Genomic DNA, 19473 nt, shown 5'->3' on the forward strand with positions numbered 1-19473 from the left:
CTTTGGAGTCCTTGTTGCATTTGGGACAGGCAACTTGTCTGCAGGATCTTCCAGACCTCACTCACTGGAGATATCTCCAGAGTTACTACTGGGACCAGTCTGCTCAAGGAATTGACTGCAAATGGAAGCAGGACTGGACTCCACATTTCTGTTTGCGTTTAGATGGTTTTATGAGAACTATTCAGTTACTGCTATTCACTCCCAAGCTATTTGAGCCAACTTCCAAAGACAAACATGATTATGACCCTTTTCTACAGATGGCCATCATTAGGACTGTACCATGAGTAGTGAAAATAAACAACATCAACAACAAAATATTATGGTGTCTTAGAAGGTGTTAGATACAGATTTGGGGCTTTCTTAACTCCTTTTAAGGTAAGCAGTGCTGGTACAACTGAGTAGTGGTGTGACAAAGGGGAGTGAGGTGTGTTTGTGTGTCTGTGTATATATGTATGTAGACACATAGTCAGCTTTTGAGAATGACACTGGTGAATTAGACACCTTATAGCAGATGGTGTCATTTTTCATCTCTCTGCACCCTGTACCAGGAATAAAAGTTTGTGATGATATTCAGTGGCCCACAAGCAGCTACCTGACGGTCCTGTTGTGTACACACCCGCAGATGTTGCCCTGGAGACCATGCGGGCGGCATGCCTGTTTGCATCCAGATGCTGAGGGTTGCTTGGAGAAGCCCATCCATCAGACGGGTTAATTGGGAGCTTCATCAACACCTGCCCCTCTCGCTGCGCCGCTCCTTGCTGTCTCTGCAGAGCTCCAAGAGGGGAGCAGCAGAGTTGCCAAAACACACTGGGAGCAGAGAACTGGGGTTTGGGTGCTGTTGTTTGCATGCAGCCCACGCATAGCTGTGCAAGTCAGCCAGGCCACTAAATCCCCATGGGGGTAAAGACCTCCTTTCCCAGTTTGTAGCGCTCTGCCCTTCTTACTGAGGTGGTGCCAGAGGGCCTCCTTGGCACAGTATGTGGTTCTCTGAAGGGGATTCATCCAACCGAATGTGGACACGGTAATGCCTCACCCGAGCTGTCTAGACACCCCTTCTAACAAGCAGAGAGCAAGAGATGTGTCTAGGGGCTGAGTCACCTTAACCTGACAGCCCAAGCAAGCCTGGCTAATTTCCCCTAAAATATGCCTATTTTTCTCCAGCAGCTATGACATGAACCCGGAGTGCTCAGGTCGGATGGAGACACCTGCACCGTAAGGCAAGCTGAGTCCCTCTCCCTGTTCTCATGTTGATTGTGGCCATGTAAGCATTAACAGATGAGAAAGCTGATTTGTTCTACCCTTGTCCAGGTCTTCTGGATCTTCTGCTGTCTCTGGGGATGAGAAAGGAACAGCCATCTATTAGCCAGTGCCCCATCTTGAATTTTTGTATCTCCTTTGTATCTCCTGTATCTTTGCCTTATAATGAACTAGACACCTGGGGGTGTGCCTCAATGGTTCCTGCAACCAGCTGGGCACAGTGCTGAGCAATGATTGTCTTTCCTCTTTCTAGGATGTCAGACTCTACTGAGAGTTACCATCAGTTACACACAAAGTCCTCAAATCTCTTCGTATCTCCTCTGCTCAAGCATGAGACCGTGCTACAACCTATTGTGCTGGGGGTCCCATGGTGAAGAAAAGCCCGTAGCACCAGGCTTCAGTCACAGGGTGGGATTTCTAAGTGACTTTTAAGCGTGTGGCCAGGGCCCTGCTAGCTGTTCTCCAGCTCTGTGCTGCTTCCAGACCCTGCTGACAGACCCAGACATTCAACAGAGGCTCTACCAGCCAGTCCATCAGAGCAGTGGTGCATAGACCAGGGGATGGATGCAAGAAGTCATCAAGGGTGAGGAGCTGGCTTTAATGAGTATGGTTGCACACATCTGAAACCTGTCCACTGCCTGTGATGGTAAGCCATTTTCTGAGCTTCTTTTCATTGTGTTGTGCTCTTTCTGGCCATCATGTTTGTATAAAGTACAAGCCTTTGGGGCAGAACTTTTGTTCCTTTGACACTCCTAACCCATTCTTGCAAGCTTACATTTGTTGTTGTTGTTGTTGCTGTTGTTGTTGTTAAGTAACCAGTAATAAATAATGTTTTGGTCAAGGCTCTTAAAATGTGTAGCTGAACCTCAAAGCATCTCTGAGTCGTCTGTATCCTAAGTACCATTGCTCCTGATTTACGACTAGGGGAAGCATGGCATAGATAGGGCATCTTAAGACAAAAAATAAAAATTTGATCTGTATTGTATTCAGGGGGGTGACACATTCCCTGCCAGAAATCCTGCACACCTGGATGGAGACAAATTTTGAAAAGCCTGACCAGATTAAAAGAAAATACCTCCTTCATCTAGAAAATATTGTTTAGGGAAGGAGATTTTTACCTCGTGCCCCTTGTTTCAGGTTAGAGTTGAACAAGTACCTTCCTTCTAGAGACATGGGGTTCCTGTAAACAGCAGAACAAAAAATATTGCAGGGGAAAAAAAAAAAACAAAAAAACAACAAAAAAAAACAAAAACAGCCCTTGAATTCCAAAAATACCGTCTCCTTTCAAAGTAAGATTTATATGCAAGAAGACAATCTCTCTTACAGAGTTTTTCCTGTCGCTCGGAGTCCACTCACTGGAAACAAGCACACGATTTAAAAAGATATTGGAAGAACAGCTTGGACGCAGAGAAAGGAATGACCTGGAGTCTTAAAAAACAGACAAGCTTTTCAGTAGCTTGGAACAAGAAGCTAAAAGTCATGTAAGGCCAGTAAAGTTTGGGGCATTCTTGTTACCTAAAAAATAACCATTCTTGGCTTCTCTCATTAGTATCTCTGCTCAGGGATTAAGTTAACTGTTTTGCAGGGAGGCTGGATGCAAATCTGCAGCTGTGGTGGTGAGTTTTCTTGAATGTGTAAAGGGTCGGGATGAGTGAGTGGTTGGGTTATTTGAGGGCTGGTGTTCCTGAGCCCTCTTTGTCTGGGATCCAGACAAGCCTTCCTGTTGAGAAACACTGGCCTATTTCTTCAGTGCAAGACAAACAACATACCAGCTCCTACTCTAGCGGGACAGTGGAAGTAGTGAGCTATTTCCATTTAATGCTACAAGCATGTACTGGCTTCTGGAGGTATCTAAACAGAAGTAGCACAGCTCCTCTCTCTCTCTCTCTCTCTCTCTCTCTCTCTCTCTCTCTCTCTCTCTCTCTCGCATTCCTTGGCTTTAATAAGACAGTCCTGGCTCTTGAAAAATTTTAGGAGATGATGTGGGGGCTTCTTGCAAGGAAGAGGTTTGGTTTTGCTCTCAGACCGTGACTCCTGAGGATTAAGTATGCCCTGGTTACAGCTGAGGATGCCCATGTGGGAACCTGCGCACCTCCAGGGTGGAAACGATGGGCACCACCAGCTGCATTCAGGGACACTATTTCATCTGCAGGGTGAGCAGAAAGGATGTGGAAATGGTTATTAGCATTTCCTAAACAGAACAAAACAAACAAAAAATCACCTCTCAAGCTGCCTCCTCTCCCCCCCAAAAAAAAGAAAATCCAAACCCCAAGTAGAGGCATATGTAATTTATTTAAAACAATCCCAGATTAAAAAAAAAAAACACTTTGGAACAGAATAGAGCAAGGACTTGTTTGTCATGCAGTACGGCATCACAGCAATGCACGGAAATGACTTTGCTGCTGTGGCGTGCTGGAAAGGGGCTAAACTGTGCTCTGAGGAGCACTTTCTTTGCTGTGTCCCTTAGGAGGCACTGTCTAGGAAATGGAGCAAGGGATACAGAAGATGTTTTGTGACACCTTTGAAACTGGTAATTTGTGGCTCTAAGTTGGGCTGCTTTTTGCAACTTTGTCCGAGTTGATACAGGACTGTTTAAGAAACCCCAAAATCTGATAGTACTGGCTACTACAATGACCCTCCTTCTGTTCCACCACAAGTGCCCTGCACAGGGGCAAAAGCAGATGGAGAGACTGCCTTCAGTGGGTTTTGGTTTTATTCTTTCTTTTGGGTTGTCTTCTTTATGGTATTTGAATGGGATAGTCCTTTCATCTCTTGCCCCTCATACACCCTTGTGGCAGTTTAAAGGGGTCAAAAAACTGCCTGTATAAGAACACGTGTGTATACACAGCTCATATATTCTATTGATGACTATATAGGCTACTTTGTATAAATTTAATAATTGTATCACATGTCTAGTTTTCTGTGTGTGGAAAGTATAGAGGCACCTATCAACAGATATAAATGCATACTAAAATGCTATGATGTGGTAGAAGTGCTGTTAACAGGAGATGTGTGGGAAGTGCTCTTTGTTATGGCTGTACTAACCTTTACTAACCCAACTGTGGTGAACCCAAGCAGAAGAAACCTTTGTACCACACAGTATTTTCCAGTTAATTATATATATTTGTACATCTGGGCGTGTGTGTGTGGACAAGTGAGATCATCCATTCCTTTGAGACTTTTTTTTTTATCCTATCCAGAGCATTTTCCCTCTCCCTAGCTCCTTTCCAGGAGCTCAACAACAACAATAGAGCCAAGAGCATTCCCTCTCATCTGGTGTCTGCAGTCCTGTGGCTGCTCCAGGGCGTGGGCTCCAGGCACTCTGGTGGTGTCAACTCTGAGGACTGGTCCAGCCTGAGTCTCCTGCATTTCCAAGCTCGGATAACATGGGATGTTTTCAGGCCACCCTGGCTGCTGGCCAGGTTCTTGCCAGAACCAGGAAACGGAAACCAGGAAAACAAAGGTTTTTAATTTCTTTTTTTTTTTTTTCTTTGTACGTGTCTGAATATGAAAGAAACACGACAAAGAAAAACTCTAGGTTTTGAGTTATCCAGCATCCCTCAGTGGTGTGCATTCAAGGGTCTAGCTCATCTTTAATTCAAACAGATTGGTTCTATAGTTGTATTTGAAAAAATCTATTTTAGTACTTGCTAGAAGTTTTGGGGTTAGTCTTGGTTGCTTTTTATAGAGGTGAGTTGGTTTGTGTAGAGTTGGGGGTTTTTCGGTGGTGGCTTTTTTGTTGTGGTTTTTGTTTTTTTTTTTAAATGACATTATTATTTTTTCCTTCCCGTATTTTCTTGGATCAGAAGGTTCACTGAGATGCCAAACTATGGCTGGCTACAGCTTCGGTACATCTTGTAACAATGCAGGCTGTGACATGCCAGAGTGATGGAGCGTGATGCGTACAGTCCAGGAAAGATGTGACAGATTAACATTGCTGATAATGTTTGCTGCTCTGGATCTTCTACTAAAATCCCCTTCTTCTAGGTAGTTTAACTCTTAAGACACTGATATAGCGAGTACCTAAAGAAAACAGATGCCTACAGACAACCACAGCAGTGCTGGACATTTGGAGGATTTTATGCTCCATCACAACAACATTTCTTCATTGTAGAGCTGGGCAGTGGTAGAAATGTGGGTTATTCTTTACTAGCAAGGGAACCATAATTTCTACTTAATTTCTATGTAATTTCAAGCAGTGTGCTGGCTGGGATCTGCATCCTTCTCTCTGCTTCCACGAGGAGTATGAGGAATGCTAAGCAGCACCCACCACGGCGTGCTCCTCCACAGTGTAAGGTGTGACAGCTCCAAAATACATGCCTCTTGCCTTGGTCAGAACGGTCATGTTGGGGGCAGGGAGGAGGGTCGTAGGGGTATGAGGAAAGAAATGTGGTGAAAAAACCCAACCTTTTCTTCCTCTTCCCATTCATCTTCTCCCATTATCCCCACCTAGAAGGCACAAAGTGGTGTGCAACAACGTACCCTAATTCTGCCTTGATTTTGGGATACAAGCAGGTTATAGTTTTGCTTTGGGTAAGGTGCTCATGAACCAGCGACAGTCCTACAGGCTGATCTATAGGCCAGCCCCCACGGGAAGGAGGCAAGCCTGGACTACAGGATCATTAGTTCTTAACCTGAAGCAAGAGGGATGTGCATGATGAATAGGTGTCATTGCTGAGTCTAGTGCACCTCTCCAAAGGAAGCTGCACTCTCATCTGATGAAGTCTTAACCTTGTGGGACGCGATGAAAGTTGATTGCTGTACCAGCTCATGGTTTCCTTTGCAGTCTCTTTCTTTTGCTCCCCAAACGTTTATAACATCTGCCTGGATGGAAGAAGAGAATGTAGAGATGGTTTGAATATCAGGATTGCTCAACTGCCCCTGAGGGTGGGTCTGAAGGGCTCAGAAGCTTCCTCCTGCTCACCTGAGCAGTAGCAGGGCTCTCTTGGTGAATCTCCATTCCTTTTTTAAAACAGGAGGTATAACCAGTTTCCAAAATTTTTCCTCCAAAATTTTGAGAGGAAATACACTTACAGCTCTCCCTTCATTACAATAACTAGTGGGAGAAAAGCAAAAAAAAAAAAAAAAAAAAAAAAAAAAAAGTCCTGCGATGATCATTATTGAGTTGAAAAGAAAAAACTCCAGGCTGCAAGGTGCCCTAGTCACTGGGGTTAGAAAGACAGTGATTTTCCACCCAGCACTGGACAGGTTCAGGGCAGGATGTGGGATGAATCCTTGATTTGGGCTAGGAGCCTTGTTGTTCTGATTTTAAACGATTTATCAGGAACGCACTCCTCAACAACTACATCTAGAAATTCTGGTCTTATTAAAGTCATAAGTGGAAGTTGATGAATTTTGCTTGTCCGGATCCAGAGATGGAAAAGAAAGGGCAGATCACCAGAAGCACTCTTCATTGAAATAGTTGTGTTTTTCTGGAAAAGAGAGGAGGGAAGGAAACTCTTGGTAGTTAATAATTTTTCCCTACCTCTTCAACAGACCCACTGGTATAGGGAACTTAGAGCCCTGATAATTATTTGCAAGCATTTATTAATATGTGTATTTATTATTTTCATTAGGTTCTACCCCTTTCCATTTAGCTTCTTGATTATCTAATTGTATCTATGTCTATGACATTGGCACATAGTCCTTCCATCCTTGCATCTGTGCTGGAGAGCAAAGTTATTAAAAGGTCAGTTACTGCACAGATTTATTGCACCTTACCCATTCTGCTGTACCTAGCCACACTCGTGTTCTCAGCCAGCAGCCCTTGAAGGGCAACCCGTGCCACGTTCAACAAGGACTTTGCTTCCCCTGGTCCCGGGACAAGAGCTGGCAAATGGGAAGTTACCTTATTGTAAGTGGTGTGCTCTAAAATTACACCCTAGCTTACCTTGCGGTAACTTGCTTGTGTAGTTATGGCCTTAAGGTTTTCTTTAGTATCCATGGCCACAACATCTAAGCATTTTATGGTAGAGCATACACTAAACATTAATTTCAAATTATTGAGAATATTTTCATGACTCAACAACTTTCTAATGACTGTGTACCTTATTAAAGTCTTGCAGCCCTTTAATAACAAAATTTTCCCTGATCCCTTGGCATTTAAACACCCTGTATAACTGAAATGAAATGCATAGCTGAAGTGGTTTTTTTAGGACACTCGATTTAAAGTGAGCCCAAAGCAGCAAAGGAGTCTTTGAACATCTCTAGAGTGGACGCTCCCAGAGCTGTCTGTATACAGTTTGAATTAATTATTCCCTTCATGGAAATTGTACAAGATGTCCCCCAGGCTCTTTTTGACGGCCTTGCTGCCCTTTTGTGATAATCCCTTGCTATCCTCTGGGCTTTCTGTGGTCCTAAACTTAACATATAAAGCTATTTTTATCTAGGGGCTAGGGTGTGAATAAATGCAGAGAATGTCTCTCAACATGACTTTGTGAGCTTTCCTTCAACTTGATTAGAGATGCTTAAACTTTCTTGCAGGCTGCCTTTGAGCATCCTCTGGTGACATAGCTGTAGTTAAGAAGGATTTCTTCTCCCATGGGTGACACGAGGCAGCAATCAGCCAGGAGCAAAAGCGAAGCTTGGAAGCAGACCGGAGGCTTAGGAGGTGGAGCCTCTTGGTCTCTATTCTTCAGTGCACCACTGCTGCATGAAATGACCTTGGACAAGTCTCCTTGCCGCTCTTGGGTAAAGTAGGTGTGACTCAGGCAATCATCCCACAGCTATGCTAGAGCGGCACTGTATGCCTTCGCTGGGCTCAGCTTAACTCATTTAGCTGGGATTTCAATAGCACCTTGGGCAGATGGGTTCCCAACCCTCCATTAATTTTAAATGAGGACACAGGTGCCTCTAGGGTTCTTGAAAAATCCAGCCCTTAGTGTTTTATGGAAAGGGTATAATGTGCCAGGAGAAAGGAAGGATTTTGTTTATGTCATTAGTTGTGATGAGTCCTTAGGACGGAGGCAATTCACTGAAGCATTGCAAAGACCCCCTACAACAAGCCCCACACCTCTTATCTTTAATGACCATCAGCAGAGAGAGCACACAGCACAACTGCTTTGTACCTAAATGCCAGTTGAGTCAGCCAGCAGCTACCCACAGGTTACCTGCCCCGCAAGAACCTCGCTCAGCTCCTCCTGGCAGCAGGGCTGCTTCAGAGAATTAAAAAACAGTGTACAACTCTACTTATTTCATCATTTAAACATCATTTGAGAAGTAGATTCTGCTAGACTTTTAACAAAAAAAAAAACAACCAAAACACCCCGACAAAATGAAACCACCAAACCAATGTAGGCAGCTTGGGACCCAGCCATGGCAGGGCTGCTGTTTGGGGTCAGCCAGATGGGTGTCCTTGGGCACTGCCAGCTCTGCTCCAGCTGTGCTGGAGACCACACTGGCAGGTTTGCTGGCTCAGGTGCGCCTGGTCTTGATACTTTCTCCTACCCACCCAGCCCAAGGCTTGCACAGGGGTGCTAAAGAGACCTGCCAAAAGCTCAACTGGGATAAAGGCTAGCTTAGAGCCAATGTCGGCTTGCTTCAGAGAGGGACAAAACACCTGCAGGCTCCACAGAGCACCGGACATCAATAGCACCAGGCAGGATGGTACATGCATTCAGAGAAATGGTGGTCTGAGATGCTCTGGGCCCATGGGAGCTGCGCTCGGTCAGTTTGGGTCACAGGTAACGTGACCAGCGTTTTTTCAGGCCATCATCCTTCTTCTTTCAATGTAAACACTTCCCACCTGTCCCAAATATGCGTGCCATTCTCCAAGACTTTCCAGCATTGCTTACATTTGCAGAACTTTATTCCCCGCTCCCTGTGCCGCATCTGTTCCCATCACAGCTGTGGCCACCCTGTTCTGTCTGGCTGACACCCCCGCCCCCCCCCCCCCCTTCCCCTCCAAACCACCTCCCCCCTCCAAGATCAAAATACTCTGTTTTTATTTATTTACCCTGCAGCTGTCAGTGTTGTGTCTGGGTCAGCGCACTGCAACATGGAGGGACACGCGATACGTGGAAAATCCTTAAAACTGCCAATCCTGGTAGTAACCAACATACACACCATCAACAAATATATCCCTTGGCCCTCCGCTCCTTTGAAAACAACGGGTCCAGGCGATGGAAGAAATGACATTGTCGGAGGCTGGTACAGGCAGCCTGGCCTGAACCAGCGCCGGGTTTGCACGTGGTCAGGGAGGAGAAGCAGGGCTGAAGGTAGGGGCTACTCCAGGGCTGCCCGCCCTGATGTTTTTTGGCACTGCCCAGAAATGGACAAGGCAGATACACGGCTGTGAGACATCAGGCAACGGCTCTGCTGTCTCTCTGCCCCACACACTGCTTTTTAAGATGAAGGGCAACACTGTAAGTGTCGCAAAGCGGAAGATGCTGTTGAGGAGCAGGAAGCATCCAGGATGGCACATGGTGGTAAAGAAAGGCAGAGCTGGTAATTAATCTGTTTTTCTTCCATTTCTCTGCTGAATTCAAGCTCAGTATCCAGACACAGCTTTGACGGAAGTGAGGCCTCAGCCCTATTCAGCCACAGCATCCCACAAAGACAGGCTGGTACGTGGGCTCACCGGCAGAGCTCTCGTTTCTACGTTAGCAAAAACCTTGCCTGGGTGTAAAGCCAAAAGTCTGTACCTGAGTAAAGCAATGAGTATGACTATGATTTAGGGTTGCAGAAAAATAGGAAAAAAATTTACGTAGCCAGTGCCTAGGTTCTTGCTGCTGACCAATGTTGATTGATATAACACGCTTTCTGTGTTTTCAGGAGGACCGGCACAGTGCCTGGATGAATAGACTTGGTCAAATTTCCCTGCTGTGCTGGTGATACAGAACTGCAGTGGCTCTTCACGTTGCCCACCCTGTGTGGTCCAGCAACGACAAGTGAGACCACGTTGTGCAGGCGCTCGTGCTGCTTCGTGGAACAGACCAGATGCTGCTGGACGTGCAGGATGCCCAGTCCCCTGTGCTCTGGGTGTGTGATATTGAGTTGCTCTGCATGCAGAGCAATGAGTTCAAATTGTCCCTCTCGCCTGCAAGGGTGTATTCAGAGGCTCTCTCTGTTTAAGCAGCCTTTTGTTTCTGCACAGATGCTCAAGGAAGCTTAAGTTAATGTTCCAGTAAACTCCAGCTGTTGTGTGGTATCCAGCACCCTGCTGCACTGCATGCAGAACATTCAGTTGATTGCTTTGGGAGGCTGTTGTGGCCACATGGCCACTGGGAGCCAAGGAGGGATTGACAGCCTCAGGGCTACTGTGTGTCAGCAGCAATCGGGTTTTTTTTCAGTATACTAGACCCTGTTTTTTAGGCAATCACTTCATATCCTCTACCCCACCAAAATGCAAATGTTGCCTAAAATAATAGCTGTAGCCTGCCCGTTCTGAGTGTGCTCAAAGACACTCACCCATGTTACAGCTACACCACTAAACCAGGGCTGTGGTTTCCGGAGCGCAGAGCCGGGGGCAGCTGAAGGCAGCGTTCCCCTCCAGCCCCGGGTGTTCGCTCCTGCCAGCAGCTGTGATTCGGGCTGAGGTAGAACAGGCACTGCAGCAGCTGGATGAGTGGCTGGAAACCAGGTCTTCTTCAACTTCCAGCCCCAGGTGGCACTCGAGGCCACAAGAACTGCTCTTTCCTGTGTACCTTCTCAGGGTGTGGGAGAAAGGGGCATCACTCTCCCCTCTTTAGATCCAGGATGACATTAAGAAAGGCCGGCATGGAGAAAGGGATTTTTCCCCCACCCCTCTCTTTTTCCTTCCCTGAGAATAGCCAGTTTGTAGGTCTGACAAAAATCATAACAGCAAGTAAACTAAAAGCCAATTGAGAAAGGCGCTGGTAGCAGCACTGGGACCAGATCACAGGTGATCTTGGTCAACCTCCTATCTGCTGAGCATCACCTGCCTTTTCACTGGCACCATCCCAAGTGCTGCAAGGCAACTAGCAGGTACCTCAAGAACCTTGCTGGAGCCTCTTCCTCAGACATCCAGAAGGACATGCTCTTGGCACCTAGGGTTTTGGGAGAGGGGATGGAGATGAGCGGGCAGGCTGTGGCAAATGGCTCCAGGTAGGTGTTACGGAAGCTGCAGGGTGCCTGGAGTCTGGCATCTGATGCAGGAGTAGGATTGACAGCCTGAATTAAAGATTATGTTCAGCGGGGACATGCTCCAGGCACCAAACTTACATTGTGATACTCAATTGAGTTGTCACACTGTTATCTCTTCAACCAGGGGAGGGATGTGCAGGACCCTAAGGGCTGCAGAAGGCACTGGGAGGACAGAGCCTGAGTCATGTCCTTACTGCCGGGCACCCCTCAATCTCTGCAACTAGTGCAACTCACTGAGAACCACAACCACGACCAGACCACGACTTCCCTCCTTGCAGCTCCTCCTTTGCCCTCCCAATCTGCAGGACTCACCTCCTTCTGGCACTGCTGCCTTTTCTGCCAGCTGCAACCCCACATTTTGGGGCAGTGAGGAGAATAGAAAGATCTGCAGGTGATGAGAGGCGGGAGAGAGGAGATTACTTTTTTCTGTCAATTTGACTCCTTTCCCACCTGTTGTTGGATCCTTTCTCCAAGGCATCCTTTGAGAGGGCATTACCCCTCCCAGACACCACAGAAGGTTGTGATCTACATTGATATTTGTCTATTACCAGTCTATGGTGTGATGAAGACAGCTACGGACAGCCTATAGCAGGTTAAGCAGAAATAGATTGCCTGGAACTACAGGTTCCCATCCCAGCAGTAATACTTCCAGTCCTTCAGATGCAGCTAAACTTGTAGCTAGCAGCTTGCTGGGTGTTCAGAGATTGACGTTAATGACATGTTATGCAAAAGTATCTCTTCCGGGACAAAATCTTATTCCTCCTCGTGCAGCACATGCAGTTATTGCTGCCTTCCACCCCAGAAGTGGCTGCATGTCTGATTCTGGCTACGTATACAGCAGCTTGTGAAGCATGCCAAGCCTCTCCAGCACGCAAGGCATTAGAGAAATGCAAGACAGGATCTCAGCTATGACAAGCAGAGTGCATGGCATCATATTCCATCGTGCAGCAGGGGAAATAGGGATGCAAAATATGTTCCTGAGCTGAATAAGCCATTTGGACAAAATAAAGACTGAGGTGAACTTCAGTCTCCAAATTTAAACCAAAACTGGATCACAAGACTTTTCACATCGATGTGTCACAGCTACCTCATGAAATTACCCCACCTCCATTGCCATCAGTTGTTTTCTAGTGTAGGAGTTTAATTCATAGTTCCAGTTGCTGAAAAACACCCAAAGATTGGGGCAGAGCAAACAGGAAATCTGGTAGCTCGACTATGGCAGGGTGAGTCATTTCAATGCTCTGTGTCTTGTTGAACCTCAGCCCCCGATGATTACTTTTCATTCCTCTTTTGACCTCATGAGACTTTTTATTTTTTGGACCGGCTATGTGAGAGAGCATGTCAGATGTGAAAGGTGATTTTTTTTTAAGCTGTCGTTAGGCTGCTTCATGATTTGTGGATAACATGGTGCTGGAGAAACCCAGCAAAACCCCCTCTGGTTAGCCCAGTCTAACCCAACCTAGTTCAGCTGCAGCCCCTGTGCACCCAATTGCAACATCTAAAGATTTTTCAGGCCAAGGACCGACCACCTCATCATATCCAGTTACCACCTCCATCTGGAGCAAAGGGAAAGGATGAGCCCCAGCAATGGGTGGATGATGTGTTTGGGCTTAGTTTGCATTTGTGGGGCAGGGACCCTGATTGCAAAGTAAAGGAAGGGACTCTGCTCTTAAACAGGCGTTACAGTAGTGTTACCCAGAGAACCTGAACTCTCCATCCCTTACTGGTGACCATGGGGAGACCAAGGAGCCTCATGCTTGCAGATACTGTTCTGCAGCATGTATCTGCAATCTGTGTGTCTCTTTGTGGCGAGGAAGGCTTGGCGGGTACAATGTAGAAGGGCACACAGAGGGTGATGGCTTTCCGGTGCTCTATAAGGTGGATGTGATTCCTTAAAACCTCGCAGGTAGCAGCACTGACCTGCACTGGGGTTTCAGCTTGCACAGACTGGAGTTGCCACCAGACCAGCCAGCATAGGTAGTGCTGGATGTGCAGACAGGACAGCTGGCTTCATGTGTAGCAGTAACCCAAGAGTTCACCCAGCTTCTCAGGAAGGATTTGCTGAGCTCTCTGTTATGTGGCTGAGTGGCTAGACAGTTCAAAGCTGCTTTGGCTACCCGTGCATCAGCTGTGCTTGATGCCTAGAGTCGCTTGGGGATGTTTGCTTGATTGTCAAAACATTTTGGTGTCAAGGGCCTCTCCACACCCTCTGGTGCGATGTGATCCCTGATTAGTAGACTGAGCTTGCCTGTTTGGGAGCCTGTCCCAGTGCTATTTAGACCTGCACAGAGAAAGGGTAAGATACTACTGTCTCAAAACGATAGTTGGTGTGACGGTACCTGCTGGGGTGAACGGGGCACTGGGTGTGTAAGGTCTGAAGTAATGAGCAAGTACCTGAGCTCATTCGTCTGCTGTGGCAAGTGACTGAGCTGAAGACAGCAGAGCTCAGACCCACCTGTCCCACCAGAGCCTGGTGGTCTTGAAGATTGCCAGAGTGACTGTTTCTTCGTTTGAGGTGGTTGTGGGTTTTTTTTTTTTATTTGGGTTTGGGGTTTTTTTTGGGGGGGGATGTGTCCCTCTGCTATAGTTCTTATAGACCCTTGGTCTGGGCTTTCCCAGAAGCTTGGCCACAGGCTTGGGTCCCTGGTGTTTGACCATGGCTCAGTATGCAAAGTTCAGCTGTTGCCACGCTGGGGATGGGCACAGTTCAGGTCCTTATGCCCACCCTGGAGGAGGATCTTGCAGTGGAGCAAAACCTGCTTCTTCAGCCAGTTCCTGGGGGAGGAATGTGCAGCCCATGTGAGTAACGAATGGCAAAGGCTGGCAGGTCTCAGGCAGTGGTGCTCCGTCCTCCCCAGCATCTGGTGCTGTGAAGGGGCACAGACACAGGCAGCAGCTGCCGACCTTTGAAGGTGCCCAGCTCCATAACTAACCTGGCGATCTCCCTGCTGGTCCCCACTCCATGCTCAGTGGGATATCATGGCCATCAGCAGCCCCAGCGACTGGCAGCAGCAGCCTGGTGACTCACCTGGCCTGGCCCTCCCTGCACTAAATCCTGCTATCGAGCTGGTGATCTGCTGGTAATTTTGCTCCAGCTAAGTGCTGTAGACCTGCTCTCACGCATCCTGCTCTCCCTGTAGGCAGAAAGCTTCCCCCCAAATTACCCCACCCTTGCTCCATATACCCACAGCCTCTGGCCACTCTCCAGAGCATTCTCTGTTTTGGAAACCAAAACTCTTTGCCCTAGTACCTAATTTCAGGAATTAGGCTCTGGAAGCCATTGAGGTGCCACAGAGACATGCAGGCAAGTGCATTTTTGTGGAAGCTGCAAGGCTGCGGCCATTCCTCATTAAGACAAGGAGGTGATGCCCACACTGCCCTGCTGAGCACGGGCATTACAGTTAATGCTGAGCAGCTTTACTCTAAAAGCTCCCTCCTGGCCCCGTTGTGCACAGGGAAGGACACGGCATATCATGGCACAGCAGCAGGAGAGGGCCTTTAGAGCAGCTCCAGGGCACGTACAACAAGCTGTGAAATGCAGATGTGTATTACTGCACTAGTAATAAGCTTAGGTCATGATCTTGCTTTGCTGTACTGTCTTCTCCATTCCTCCTGTCACTCACGTACGTCTATTTTCTTTTTCCCCTCTGTCTCTCCTTTGTGATGCGATAGGTGATATAGGGGCTTTGTTCAGAGAGGACGCTGTACTGCAGGGCTGGGCTGAGAACTCACCAGCTCATTTCATACAAGATACTGAACAACTGTCAGTCTGATTCTGATTTCCCTGGTCTGACTTTGGGGTTTCGGGTCTTTGTGAAAAAAGAGCCAAGCATTCGTATATATATAGCTCCTACTGCACAATCAGTAGCATTTAAGAAAAAAAAGAGTAAGAAACAAATTGGCTCTGTTGTTTCTCCTGATTCCTGGGAGGAGCTCCATGTTGAGCACCTGAAGGGTCCCCCCTCCAAACTGATAAATCATTCATGTTCTTGGAAAGATCATCTCCTCTGCTGGCATGGAGTGAAAAAGGAAGTGAACGATGCTGAAGGCAGAAAACTGTGGCACCAGCCCTGAGCCCTGCAGTGCCACTTCCAGTGGGACAGCGGGAGCCTCGCGGGAAGGCTTTCTGCAGGAGGCTGGCAGAGACTTCTTTGTTCCCAGAGGAGCAGAATCCCTTATCCATAGGGATATCAAAGCTATTAGCTAAGCTGAAAGGTCTGACTGATATTATAACAGCATCTTGGGGCTTGTTTAGAAGCTTCTAGGGTCTATCTTAGCTGGGATTGAGACTCCTTAATGATGTGTTTCTGTTTCGCAGCTACTAGTAACACAGGAAAGCAAATATCCCTTTCATATGTGAATCCACAGACCGGAAGTAAAGTTAAGAACGATATGAACGATGTCTTCTTGCATATCCCCTTCCTGTGGCCCCCTTAGATTTAATTTACATTATTATTTATTTCAGGGTGACCAGCGACCCACCTTGCCAGGGACGTCAATCGAAGTTTAGCTGCCGACTTCACGAACAGGATTTCAACCCATGTCTGTGATTAGTGATGAAATGAAATCCACGGCTTGAAATCATTTATCCAGCACATCCGATCAAACACAAACATCCTCCGCGCTTGAAAATAAATGAGGGCTGGAGCCAGCTAGGCTGCTGCAGAGGTTTGTGATAGATTGATGAGCTGAGAACAAGCTGCCACCCTCCACCCCCATCATCAGTGACTTTCCAGCCTGGGGAAGGGGACGCTGAGGCTAGAGGTGAAGGATATACTTTTCCGTGTTACAGTGGGAGGTGAGAAATATGAGCTCCCAGAAGCGGAGAGGGAAAAAAAAGGCAGGCGCTGTGCTCTGTTAAGCAGGGTACAGTTTAGACAGAGCAGCTGCTTGACAGGCTTCTGGCACGAGGGTCAGGGCAGGAGCAACCCTGTGCTTTGCAGCACCTGTTATTGAATGCTACCCGCAGGTACCAGGGCAGCACAGACCCTGATTTCTGGCTGATACAGTCTTTTTCCAGTGGTGTGTGAAGGTAAGGGGGCTGCGAGATGAAAGGTGAGAGCCGATGAAACGGCTGACGAGGTCTGCCCTCCGGGAGATGCAGTGACACCAGCAACAGCACAGAAGGGCTTGCATCCAAGCGGCTTTTGGGGTTAAAGCTGAAAATAAAGACTGACTTGGAGTTCCAGTGTCACCATTCAGTGATTTTTAATTGGGAAGTTTATGTTACTTGTCCTTTCCTCCCCCCCCACCTCCCCCCCCATAGCATGCCAGCTCCAGAAGCGTGGTAGAAGGTTCAGACTGAGTAACACGCTTCCCCTAGTGCAGAGTAGCTGCACCATCAGCTGAATCGAGCTGTGGTGGTCAGGGTGGGAGAGTGGTGAGCCTGTGGTTCAGCTGGGGAACAGTTACGCATTAAGCTGGGGCCAGTCAGCCACTTGCACTTCTCTGCCCCCATCTCAGTGTTCATTAAGATCAAAGTGAATTTCTAGTTCCTCGATTAGCAAAGGAAAGTTTGAAAGGGTGAAGTATGTGTTGCATGAAAGTGAAGAAACCAGAAAGTAAAGGAAACCTTTAACTGATGATTTTGCAGACACATTATTTGCAATGGATTTATTTTTTTTATAACTGGGGCAAACCATGCTTCAGCGCGACTTTGTGATACATGGCATTTTATAAATTACGAGCTCATGCTGTAGGTTTTACAACCAAAGAAGATGAAAAAGACTTCTCAGGGCTGAGACCCTAGGTTGAGCTGGGTGCTTAGTGGGTGAGGGATTTTTGAATTTGGTGACACTCATGTGCCATGTGCTTCAACACGAGAGCGCTGTGCTGGTGGACAGCTGGCAGGAGATGCTGCTACCAAATGCAGAGCCAGGAGAGCCCGCTAGGCCTGTGCCCTGACAGCACTGCATTGCAGGCTGTTCTCTAAAACATCCTCTATCAGCGTGTGCTGGAGATACACAACTGCAAATGGCAGGGGAAAATGCTGTGCTGATCCTATGGAGAGGCATAGGTCAGCATCTCCTGCCTGTAGTCTCAGACAGAGAAAGGTGGTGTGAAGTTTTCTCTTCCCTCCAAAGGCAGCAGACAAATTAAGCTGATTTCATAATTTAAAGCAGCTTCTGGGGTGCTCTAATTATGCATCTTCATCGGCGCTCCCTCTGAACCCCCAAACCCACACAGTATGAGTGATATGAGTAGCTTCTGCCTCCTGCCGCCTGCCAGATGTTGTACCCTTTCACATCAGCCCCAGAGCGCTCCTCAGGTGGGGTGGCTTCACCCTGGCTGCTGTAAGGTCCCTTCACATCCAGAGAGTGTGAAGGAGGCACCCAAGAGACAGAACTGCATCTTCCACCAGGAGAAGGGCTTATTAGACCCGTGGGACTCTCTGCCATGCAGAACTACCCAAAATCCCTCTGCTCGTTCCTGCAGCAGGAAGCAATGTCGGACCACACGGCTTTGCTTCCTCAGTGCCAAATCAGCTCCACCGATTGCCTGTACCTAAGGGATTTTTCTGGGCGGTGTCTGAAGCTGCTGTACCAGTGACTGGCCGGACTCTGGTAGCTGTGGGAACCAGGCACCTCTGCTGCTTCCTCGGACCAGTCTCTGGAAGCACATCCCTGTGAGATGGAAAGAGCTTTATTGCTGGAGCCCAACTCTGGCTCAGAAGCAAGGAAGAAATAGTGGGTCTCCTAAAGCACTGTCCCATCAGCATCTTTGCAAGGAAATGCAGAAGAGATTTATTTTTACCCAAACCTAATTAAAAAAAAAAAAAAAGACAAAAAGGAAGTGGTTAAGGGCATATTTTGCTGTGCACTAATGAACTGTAAAGGATATAGAGTCTCAATTTTTCAGATGTTTCGAAAGCAATCCCACAAAAAGCAAAAGCACTTCACAGAAATCTCTTTGATTTCTGAGTTGCTTCCTACTTGTTGGTGCTAAACCAGAAACTCCTTTCCTTCTCCTCTTCCCCCCACCCCACACTGCCTTCTAACCACTGACAGTGGGTAAAAATATTCATGTTTCAGTCCAGTACTTTTATGCGTCTCTCACTGGAGGGTTTTTTCCATTCCCCCGGGGTTGGGCAGGCCACGATTATCACTCTAATAGAGTTAATTAAGAACCTTGAGGCCCTGACGTTTTGTTTTCTTTGGGACCAGACCTATGGTTTGGGCCTCTGAGCTACCCACTCGGCCCCAACCCTTTCCCTGAAAAAACAGCCAGGCAAAATTCAGGAGCCACGTGCACCCTCCTGCCTTAGTGTGTGCTAGGGGAGCAGATGTGGATGTCTTCTCCTCCATGGCATGTAGCTGAGCTCCATTGGCTGCAGTGAGCTCCCTGGAAAGGGACAATGTGTGCTGATCCTTAACTGTGAATTGGACTATAGATCAAACAAACAAAAATAACCCTAGGAAATGAATCAGTGAGACCAGGCACATCCCCGAGAAGTCCATCTCCAGGATGGGCTTGATGCTCGGGATGTTGGCAGAGCAGCAGTCTGGGCAGGGAGCAGGTGAAGGCCATCAGGTTGGGGCTGTAATCACTTATCATTAGCACCTGGGAGAGCCAGCCCCCAAAGCGAGGTCTCCTCCTTGCCACAGCCTCACTCAACTTACTGGGAAGCTCTGCGATCAGGTAAGGACTTTCCTTTTTAATAAATACAGGAGCATAGGGTCACTCCCACATGTGGAATAAAATAATAAAAGGCTTTTATGTGGGAATCTGGCTGTCCTCTGGAGAGTTATAAAGATCAAAGACTTAAAAAAGTGGCTAATTGAAGGTGAGGTTACTACTGTGAAACAATTAGCCTGTGTGCGCACCTGTGAAAATGGAGCGGGTGCGTTGCTAGCAAACTGAAGTGTCTGCAATAAAACTGCCCGCAATTTTAGGGGATGTAAAACATTCCCTTGCTGAGTTATGATTCTTCTAAGTGACCGGTTTGAGTCCACGAAACCTAGTACCCCGCTGGATCCTGTCCCCTTCATAGGCTTGTAAGTGCAAGACGAGTCTGAAGAGCAAACACGGGACTTAAATGATGGTGAGAAAATCCTGAGGCCAAGCTAGTGTGGCATTCCGGAGAGGAAACTATGTTCTTTAGTCCATGAGAGC

General features: G+C 47.4%; 1 long non-coding RNA gene across 1 annotated transcript; it reads left to right on the forward strand.

Annotated features, from left to right (window-relative positions):
- The first annotated feature begins 1488 nt into the window (after positions 1-1488).
- LOC309674838 lies at positions 1489-16484 on the forward strand. Its single transcript, XR_014269428.1, has 3 exons — positions 1489-1903; positions 2584-2738; positions 15827-16484. It is a non-coding gene; the product is annotated as an uncharacterized lncRNA (long non-coding RNA).
- The last annotated feature ends 2989 nt before the right edge of the window (positions 16485-19473 follow it).

Source organism: Vanellus vanellus (assembly GCF_965231255.1).
Source record: "Vanellus vanellus genome assembly, chromosome: 8".
Lineage (NCBI taxonomy): Eukaryota > Metazoa > Chordata > Aves > Charadriiformes > Charadriidae > Vanellus > Vanellus vanellus.